The sequence below is a fragment of the Solea senegalensis genome, linkage group LG4 (assembly GCF_019176455.1).
Source record: "Solea senegalensis isolate Sse05_10M linkage group LG4, IFAPA_SoseM_1, whole genome shotgun sequence".
In the NCBI taxonomy this organism is placed as follows: Eukaryota; Metazoa; Chordata; class Actinopteri; order Pleuronectiformes; family Soleidae; genus Solea; species Solea senegalensis.
Window position 1 is genome coordinate 18,111,258 of NC_058024.1, and position 11,084 is coordinate 18,122,341.

Here is an 11,084-nt window from a genome sequence, read left to right on the forward strand (position 1 = left end):
CTCCTGGCACTCTTTATTACACACAATCACAGAGGGGATGACTCATTAAGAGCTGTTATGAATCACTTGCAGATGAATGCTTAGCCTGCAGTTAAAAATGGACAGTGCAATATAAGATGGAGGCATCTAATTTGATTCCATTATGTGGCTATTGTGCCCTTATCAGGTTGCCTTTGTCGGGATGTGTGCCATTATCATGGTTTTCAAAGCTACTGTCCTCCTATAGCCTCTAAATGGAGGCCAAGATTATGTGTGTGGTCTGGTTAGTGTGGACCTCCTGAGGGCTAATGAGCTTGATGTCTAAGGGTGCATAATTTAACCACATGCCTCATTCTATGACTTTTCATGCTACTAAAATTGAAATATTCATAGGTTGTTTAACCTGGTACATTGCCATCTCAGTAAGGTCAGTGCAGATCAACAAAATGCCTCCACCACATAACTTGGTTTTGAAACCACAGTATGTGGTAACTGATGGTTTAAAAAAAAAGCTTAATATTATCAGATCAGGCTACTGAACACACACAATAAAGTTAGCAGAGTATAAACTGAAAGCAAAAGGTTTTTAAGTAAGTTGTGCATGACCTCTTATTTCCAGTAAAATAAGCAATGAAGTGGTTTCAATGTAAAAGTATAAAAATGCAAATATAGAATAGAGTAAGTATTCCAAATATATGTTGAACAGGAATATTAAAGTGTATGAGAGAACAAAAAGAGAACAAAAAAGTATCGTTGAAGATATTTAATACAATAATAATACAATGTGCAACTTTCACAATATAAAGTAAACAGGAATTAAGTGTATTGGCACAGGATTTATTGCATAGGTGTATTGCACATGTAGTGATACAGAACGGATGCATAATCAAATGGGAAAGACGAACACTGCCTGTCATCACAAACAACTCCTTTGCAGAATTGCCAAGAGGAAAAGAGTACATGTGTTTTTCCTTGTGAAGATTAAACATGAAAAAAGAGATAACTCTATGAAATATGTGCTATAAAGCAAACACGAGAAGAGTCATGCATTCAAATTCATGAAGACAATTCATTGGGGGGGTGATTCAGATTTTTGTTAATATCACAAACAAAGATTACCAGGCCATCAACTCTAATTAAAGTAACTTTGCTAATGTTTTCGCTTCATTGACAGCCTTTCTGGAAAATGCTACATCAAAGAGGTCAGCGTCTGTTACAGCACAATAACGCTCATGCTGTGTGTCACATTGTGTCTTCATCATTTTGTGGATTTTCATCTACATCAAGAAACTGACAAATGAGCTGATGCATTTTATCATAGGACTTGGATCAAAACGTCACATTTAAATCCAAATCACATCTGAGGATTTGGCTTAGAAACATAATCAGAGTGTCTGTCTCTTGTCTTTTTTCGCTCTAATTTTGATTTTTGTATGCAACTCCTGAAATGCTAAACACTACGAGTCTATATGTGCGTGTCCACTTGGCCCATGACTTCAGATTAGCTCTGTAGATGCTGCATATGTGCTGTGGTGGGAAAAACCCTTGGATTATTTTTTTTATCTACCCTGCTGCCATTGTCATGGATGCATCAGCCGTGCTTTGTCATTGTCATGTTCAGCATACTGTACGTCACTTGAAAGCTGGCAGCATTTCAATACAAAAATGTGTGAGTTTACATTTGGAAGTTGAAATAAATCACAATAAAATGCATCCTTTGCCTGCTCCCTGGTGGTAACAACATTGGCATTCACCATTTAGAGAGGCTGAAGACGCTGTCTATCCATCAATTTTTCTGGGACACGATCTTAAAAAAGTCAGTTTTGCTTAAACCTTGTTTTTTTTTTACTTTACTCAGGTCTTTCTGATCCCAAAACTGCCTGAAAGCCTCGAGTTTGTGTGTCATTTAATCTATGAATCACTGACATCAGCACTTTACTTAGCTACTCTTTTAAGTGCTGCTGATCTTAATTCCAGTCACTACATTTGGACTTACGGCTATAGCCTTCCTGATTAGAGATAAAAATATATCCATCAAGCTACTGGTGATTCCCATTTGGATGCCACTTCAGTTTTTTTCAAGTCACTGTTCTGAAATCCTAAGTAGGCAGCAGTGGTAGTTGCAGAACCAAACCACAGAACCCTTCTTTATAAAAGGAAGGGATGCTAAATTCTGCAACAGAGCTCTTGACGTCACACGACTTAGTTTGCTCACAGCACCATGTCGGTTGGCAAAGCTCCTGAAAAATTAAGGGCACCAGTCTTGCAGTTAAACTTATGATTGCAACCCTAACTTTGTCAAATAAAATAAAGGTTTTATTGGTGTCAAAGGGTGTCTCAATATACACTAATCGTTTCACATACAGACACTTTAACATCAGTAAAAAGCGTAAAAACACAACCATCTTTGCAATTTACGCTTCCCTTAAGTTTACCCTTAAATGCCGACCAGAAACCTGGGACTCCAGATGCAAACTTAAGCACTGTGATTAACGACATGATCAGTGTGCAAGTGGAATCTGCCGTCACTCGGTCTTTGAATGCATTTTATAACAGCGATGTACTTCTGCTATCCTCAGGATCTTTGATGATCCAGTCAATTAGCCTCCCCTGACTCTGGTATCCTGATTTTCTGAGCAGAGTCAGTGTGGAGATAAGTTGCCTGACATTTTGCCAGAGATATACTGTATGCTGCCGATTATGTACGTATGCCTGTGGATATAAGCAGCATCGTAGCCTGCCAAAACGGCGTTGCCTTGGTTGCTACACATCAGCGACCAGTGCTATTTATGCATATATATATATGCTAACAGTGAGATGTCTTAACACGTGCAGATCTTCTGACGCATATTCAGCGATGCCATGCTCGTCTTGCTAATGTGTATTTATATTCAGCGCGTCAGTGCTACAGTTCTGTGTGCGTGGCTGTCGTGAAATAAATTGTCGCCGAAGTGATGCAATTTTCAGACAAACGTGGGCTCATTCTGGCTGCTCTGTTTCACACCTACAGTAAACTGGAGACTATTTTGATGTGCATTTAAAGCACTTGTGACTGGATTGTGACAGTTCAGTTCCTAAAGGTAACAGCGGTGGTTGAGTGAGCTAGAGACTAAATGAAGAGAGGTGTAAGTGAGAACAATATGAAAAAAAGTTACTTCCTGATTGTTCTATGGCAGTTTTATTCTATTAATAATTGTTAATTAACAGCCACACCCAGGGAGGGGCATGGGAAGTGCTAAGGGTGCTGCAGCGCCCCCTACTGAGAGGGGGTGGAACACACAGTGTGTAAAATTTGGTTGTTTTTTTGTCTTCTTTTTTTTCAAATCAGAAATTGAATAATTGTTTTTTTTAACCGTGAATGATAATTTGCTTGTCCCATAAAACTAAATTATGTTGAATAATTGCTTTCCACTGTCTAACGTGGTGACATCAGCACACTCAGGTCAAAGTGTAAGTGGTCAGTGCAAGTCAAAAACCATGTACGGAAAACAATGGCACATACAACAATACTTTTTATAAAGATTTCTTTATTTATAAAACCCCCAAAGCAACCAAAACACAGAGTGAGTATGCAGTGAACAGTTGCAGTACAAGTGTATCAACTAATGTTACAAGTGTGTCGAGTTAGACTCAGCCCTTATTAGCCCAGGAGGAAACGTTAGAGCAAGTTCGAGTAAAATTGTTTGCAAAAATTGCAGAAATAATGTCGTCAGTATTTAATTGCCTGTAGTGTTCCTGCTAACGCTACGTTAAATGTGTTGACAAACCGAGTAATGCTGATCAACTTCTGAAGATGTTTCTTACTGCAATTGATAATGGTGTCACAGCTCTTGACGTGCGTTGCATGCAGTCTTACATGCTGTATACTATACAGCCCCCCTTGGCAAAATGATGCTCCTGCGTGCATGGCCACACCTCTTCACATAATCCTCATGTCTGCTGAGCTGTGCCGTCTGCAAGAAAGAAAGAAAAAGCTCTAAAAGGATCAGAGCCATAAGATTTGGCTCCTTTCAAACAGCTGGAAATTCCATCACTAGTCACGGTAATATTCTGGTGTTAATGTTTTATCATGCTGTGTTAACATCAATATGAGAGTACAGCCAATTGCTGATGAGAATTTGGATGAGCCACCTCTCGAGCCATGCTGCCAGTGTGCGACAGAGGTTAACCTGCATTACAGCATGTTTTCAGGAAGATTTGCATTTTTGAAACAGCCAACACATTCTCTCACATAGTATCATTGGATGTTTGTGGTGCCCTCATTGAAATGATATTTATAATAGAATTATTCCTATTTTTTTAGTGTGGCTGGTGTTTCCAATCTTGCAGTCAGGGACAATAAGGGGACTGGTGATGTGTGATCTGGAACTAAAATCATTTCTCCACCAATGTATACATTTCATATATCAGATCTTCACCTGGCAACTGCAAAATGCTATGTAAATTCTCGGGCCAACGTGGTGTTTTCATTAAGCAGATGCTTGAACCAGGAAGCAGCATCTGTTGTACCGTCTGTGTGTCCCCTCACATGCAGCATGTTCGAATTTGTGACTTAATTTGCAGATTCAAGGGAATAAACCAGAATGGAGGATTTTGTGCCTCTGTACCTGGTAAAGCTGTTTCAACTCAACCCATATGTGAATCATAAAGTCTTTGTAATAGCCTGCCTCTGTCAGGAGAGAGGATGTACCTGTCAAATCATTTAAATTACTACAACCATTGTTCGGATGGAAATGCTAGGATCAGCGCTTTGACGTTGTGGAACTTCCGAGACCCAGAAACTATGCTTCACTGAGTTCTAGTGTCTTTGCAAAACAAAATCATGCTGGGAGAAATATCTCTGTCCAAACGCATGCAATCAAATCAAAATCAAGTGAAGTAGAGCTTGGTTTTTCTTCAAAGACACTCACAGACACAAATGCAAAAGCACAAGGCTGCTATGTATTATCTCAGTGTGAAAGTACTCTGGTCCACATACTGCACATTAACATACTGGATGCTGCAGAATTTACTGTTTTAATTTATGTTTTTGTCATGCTAGTCATTGTGTGTCACGCTATACATTATACATATTTCATAGCAACAAAAACTTCACAACATAGAACCAAGAAATTATAGGAGATTTTAATTGAATGTATATACATCTCACTCCTTCATGCTCCCTATAGTTAATGGCCCCCTGTGGACCCCTGACTGTTCATAAATCAGAGGTTCAGCTCTGGCATTATTACAAATTGAATGATCTCGCAAAAGCGGCTTTATCCATGAATCTTCTGAACCGTGTGCTGAGGAAAAGATGCAGAAACACAAACACAAAGAGACTGCAATTGCTCCATGTCATTATTCCATGTCAGTGGCGAAGAATAAAGACACAGAATTCACTACGCTGATTATACTGCCAAACACAGAAAGGAAGGTGCCCCACAGTCTTCCAAATGTTGGTCTCAAAATGGTTTTCAAGTGCAGCCAACTGCCCATCTCTTGCATGCATATGCACAATTCAAAGCTTCATAGATAGACCCACTACTCTGTCTTTTTACTTCTGGTCCGCAGTCAGTATCAATCACAAATTATAATTTTTTTGGTCAAATTTCACTCATGAGATGTATAACGTCTTTGGTGCTTGGAGAAATGTTGACGTTAAAGTCATCGAACCTGAACAACAACTTAAATCCCTTCTTGGAGTCAGGACAGTGATGGTGCAGATGGTAGTTGATGACTTGGAAGCTAAAGAATAATGATTCTGGGGATACTATGAAGACAAGGCAGTGATGGAGAGTGAAGTGGAGGACGTCCCTTACAGTAGCATGAATTGGCTAAAACAGCATAGTTATAAAGACACCAGCAAGATCATGAGTTATGAGAGATTGAAAGAAGAAAAAGAAGAGTCTTCCTGACTCAACATATGCTCAGGCTTCATTTCCTCTATAGGAAGTCACATCTATAGTTTAAGTGATGCTGAATTGTATCAGAAATTATAGAAATACTGTTGTTGAGCACTTTATTCCTGAGGTGCCTTCTGAGACGAGCCCCCACAGGGAAAACGTATTGCACCTTTAAAGAAGTGCTGTTGCCAATGCTGCGAAAGAGACATATGAGGCTGTGGACGTCCAATTGATTTTCAGTCAACACATCCCTCACACAGTCTGTTATGTGTTAAATTATTTAATGGCCGCAGGTTGAGGGAAGTGAGTTTATATCCTCCCCGAGGAACAGGCAACTTACCCGTGTCACTGAGTATTTCACATCAGGTATTTTACACAAATCCAATTAAGTTAAATGGGTTTTTCTGGACTGGCCTATGCACCCATGGATGGGTAGAAAAAGGTCTTACGCAGGTGCATGAGGGCAATACACATTATCATTGCAGAGATGGTCTCATTACGGCAATGTTACAGTAATGATCCATTCCAGCTTACCTCTGCAAGCATCATTTTATCATCTCACAATGAAGTTCCCCCTGCAGCATTCTCAGTAAATAATCACATTCATTATTCAACAGTGATTACTGTCAACTTTGATTTTGTCCAATGGTCCACAATGTGTTCTTAATCCCATTGCAGAGAGATGATGAACTTTGTCACATCTAATTAGGTTGCACGAGTCTGCTGCACTGATGCAGCTTTTACAGCTACTCCGTCACATGCCTGATAATTGGTGGCACATTCAATGGATTTAATTAACGTCTCTCTTTTTTGACACATGGCTGGTACATGTTAAATCATGTGGATTTGTTTGGTGTGCAACATATGAAACATGATTCCAGGTGCCGTAGTTAAACAGTTGTGTGTTTTGGTTCAATTCTGATCCACTTGGTGATTGAAGGTCCCAAGGATTGACCATTCTGTTCTCTTTTCCCAGCTACACGATGGACCTGTGGTGCATGTGACATCTGTATCTGCCAATGGATATGCCGAGCCTGTCAGCTCCATAGCACTCAGCCTGTCAGTCAGCCCCACCACAAACAGCCTGGGACCACAGCTGTCATAATGATCCAACCACAGAAAAGAACAATCTGCTGATCTTCTTTTAGCCTGAGACTCAGACAAAGGGTATTCTTAAAAGCTTCAGCTGGTCTCTTCACTGATAGATCATTTCTGGTCTGACCAAAGTCCTGATATAACACTAATGTGCTTTGTGTTCAGAAAACTGAATTCTTACACTATTAATCATGTTAAGGCACACAGGAAAATATTACACTTTTGGTCCAAGTGTTCTAGATATTGTATACATTATGGCCTACAGGCCTATAGATCACACCTAATGGTAGATTACACTTTTTTTTACAACTATATTCAGTATTGTGGGAGGGCCAATGTGTCAGTGCTGTGATGGTATTAGAAAGTGGATGAATAGAGATTCCAAGGATACCCAATTACATTTTAACAAGATGGCTCCAGACTGCTGTTTCCTCATTGATATATGTCTAAAGCCTTGAATTCCCTGCGAATATTGGAAAGGTATAATGAGCCAGTTATTCAGACAACTTCTGCCAGCCACTTAATAGCCACTCAAAGACTGTCACTGCTGATAAAATTTCATGACTAGTCTTCTCTGCTAGTTTTAATTTGAATATGACATGGTTATGATCTGGTCCTGTGTGTGCTGAGGAGGCAGATCTGTGCATTTACACCTGCACGTTGTATAACACGAACCCTTTTGGTTTGCAAACCCATGAAAAACAGATTGTGTTACACCTTATAGTCCTTTAAAACATGTGACTACTGTAGAAAAAAAAGGACATTTCTAAATAATAATAAGAGTTTAACCACCAATTTGTTCATTTCAAATTGAGAGACAGAAGAAAAACACTTTAAATTCTGTTAATTATGAGTGCACACGATAAAGGATATAAAAACGTTAAACAGGGATAAGAGATGAGACACAAAAAGGTGCTTGAATAAGTTAAATTTTAAACCAAATTTAAAAGAGAAAATATGAAAACCAGTGATATGAGTATATGTAATAATGATAATAATAATAATAATAATAATAAATAAAGCTACTGTGGACGCTATACTTCCTGGTCCTGGTATACCAGGAGCTTTGTGGTGACAAAAATAGGGCACCAAACACAGTACATGCACAGAGTTTCTCAAATGGTCATAGTTAGTGAAGACCTACCAGTTACCTGCAAGGTCAAAGGTTAGCAATGAACTTGTAGGAGGAGCATTCACTGTAGAAATGTATCACACTTGCAAGTGTTTAGTGTATCTTGATGTAAGCTGATATGAGGTATAGCACACTGTCACATGGAGACGTAAACAATGAAAATAAAAGTTGCCCTGTGCAGTTCTGATGGCTCTTTATGGCACCTGTTATCTGCACGCATTGACTCACAGACATACAGTACAGATGACTGGCTGTATCATATATACAGATTCTTACTGTTGTAAACGATTGAGAAACCCTTACAGAGGCCATAAAAGTGACAGTTCACATTTTCATTGTACCGTGTTCAACAAATGTAGCAACGACTGTAATGAGGCTATGGGTTGTCTTTGTCTCCCAAAGCAGAGGTTTAAACTAGGCCATTGTGAAGACAATGCTGTCATCGCGTATGCTTCCAAGTGAGAATACTATACTATCTGCATTCAGATTGCACTCTCACACTTTTTGCTCAATGAATAATGCAAAGCTAGTCAGGTGATAAATTCTCAAGTGTAAATCCACAAAGCACATCAGGGAAGTGACTGTATTTTGACAGTACACTGTCAGATGGAGGGGGTTCATGACAATCTGTAGAGAGCTGCATGAGACAGGGGAATACTTCAGTGTTAACAGCTCAACTGAAAAGGCTCAGTATTCTGAAGAATTCAATGACCAGAGGACTCTTGCCTTTGCAGTAAGAAGCCGGGTCTCAAACCCAGGTCTTCTGATCCCATTTCTCACACTGAAATTGGGATCACAATGAAACAGGAGAATTGCTCATGGTGATGTTAACCGTTGTCTTAAAACATAAGCAACTGGCACACACTCATTTAACCAAGGCTGCAAGATAAAACGTCCACAGGAAGAAGCAATAATAATACCAATTGTGTCCTCTGTCCATCAATTCCACTTAAAAAGCTGCTCAACGCTTATCTCTACCTTGATGAAATGTCACTCATCGTCTACAGCTTTATCCACCACCTGGGATTCACTGGAGCCAATCCCAGCTGACACAGGGAGAATGGCGGGGTCGATCCTGGACAGGTCACCAGTCCATCGCAGGACCAGCTCACAGAGACATACAGCCGTGTCTATATCATATGTTTCAGTAACGGCATATAATGCTGCGCCGCTTCTTGTAGCACTCTCAGTTTTAATCCTGCAGTATGAAAAAAATCCTGCTGCAGGATCACTGTGCTTTATGGTGTCTATAGCAACACCTGACAGCAGTGCTCTGAGACTTCTGTGTGACCTTCACTTAACATTTACAGATAGGATTTATTTGATTGCACAAAGATCACCTTTCCTTTGAAAAAATAACCACATAGATAATAAAAATATGAATCTTTGGCATACACATGGAATTTACAAAAGACTAACAGTGTTTGCTGTACCCCGATTTTAACCAGTATAATTATCACTTGAACCAAAAACATAGTTTATCTTCCAAAGGTGTGACTTTTATAACCAGGTTGAGCACAAAATAAATTCAAAGTGCAAATATCAGAAAGGTACAGTGGGAGATAAAATACAGCTGACACATTCTGAAGAATATTGGCATGATGAATAACAGCAGAAGCTTGACAATTTCTTTGGACGTTTTCCAGTTTATTATGTTTTGATTTATTTTTAATGCAAAAAAAAGAGAATCATGATTCAGAACAGAACAGCTGACTTTGAAAAGTTTGTCTCAGTGTAACGTCTCACGTCTATCACAAGCTGTAAAACTGGATCTCATGGTCACGGGCAAAGGCTACAAGGAGGATTATTACTTCAAAACAAATCAACTTTGAATATAATTTGGGTTTTCTAGACTAGGCTACAGTAAACAAATGCGAGAGGTGGTATTAGGATGTTTACTCAGTGGGTGACAGCTTTTCAATAGTGTGCACAGCCATTGTGTGCATGCGCGTGTGTGTGTAAGCAAGTGCAATTGATGTTTTGCCTCCTTCACCACAGGCTCACACTTCACTGCCACCACCAGTGTAACCACAAACATTGCCAGTTCAGACGTTGATCTGTTGTTTGATTTGGGCCTACTCCAAACCAGCTCTCACCCAAGGGATTTTAAATTCTTATTACCATACCATAAAACGTGAGGAGGTGGGCTGAAAGAGGCACATTGGTGCCTCTTTCATGGAACCTGAGAGCAGGGGAACGGTTTTACATGCAGGCTTGCTGAAAGAGCAATTAAGTCTCAATGGCACTGCAGACTATACTAATTTCTGCTCGTTTACATCATTAAAACCCAGAGATGCTTTTCTATTTCACCGCTCCCTGTAGGGACTAGCTCCCAAGTCTTTTGGAGCCAATTCGTAAATCAAAAGGTTGTTTCAATGTGCTTTGATTGCTCAAGGTTTCCGAACAGGTGCAGGCAAAAAAAAGCTCCCAATATGCCATAAACTAAAAATCTGCTTACTGTCTAATGTGCCATTAGGACACCAAGTTTTCCTTGCTTATTTACCTCATCGTTTAGGTCAGAGGTGTACAATAAGAATCCTGAGGAATCCAGGCAAGGTTCAAAACATCCCAACATCTAACTTGTACAGTCTGTAAAGGGGTTTACTCAAATACTGTATATTGTATATTTACCAGCATTTGGGGAAAATGTTGAATTACAATTTTTTGAAATATTGTTTATCAATTTGAAATGTTCTTTCCTCATGTCAGGTAAAAAAAAATAAAACATGCCATTTAGTCCAGTTACATTTTCTTTCTTCCTCCCACCTCATCTCACCCTGGAATGTGCTACACTCACTCAGCTGCAACGTTTTACACAGGGTTTATGAAAATGTCATAATATACTGTACATTTAAAAATAAATACCAGGGAACTGAACAGAAAGAGTGCTCTTACTTTGAAAATACACAGGGTTTTAGTTAGCTATTTAGAAGTGATGGTTAAGGTTAGGATTAGGGGCAGGGGGATGTATTATGTCTATTAATACAATATCG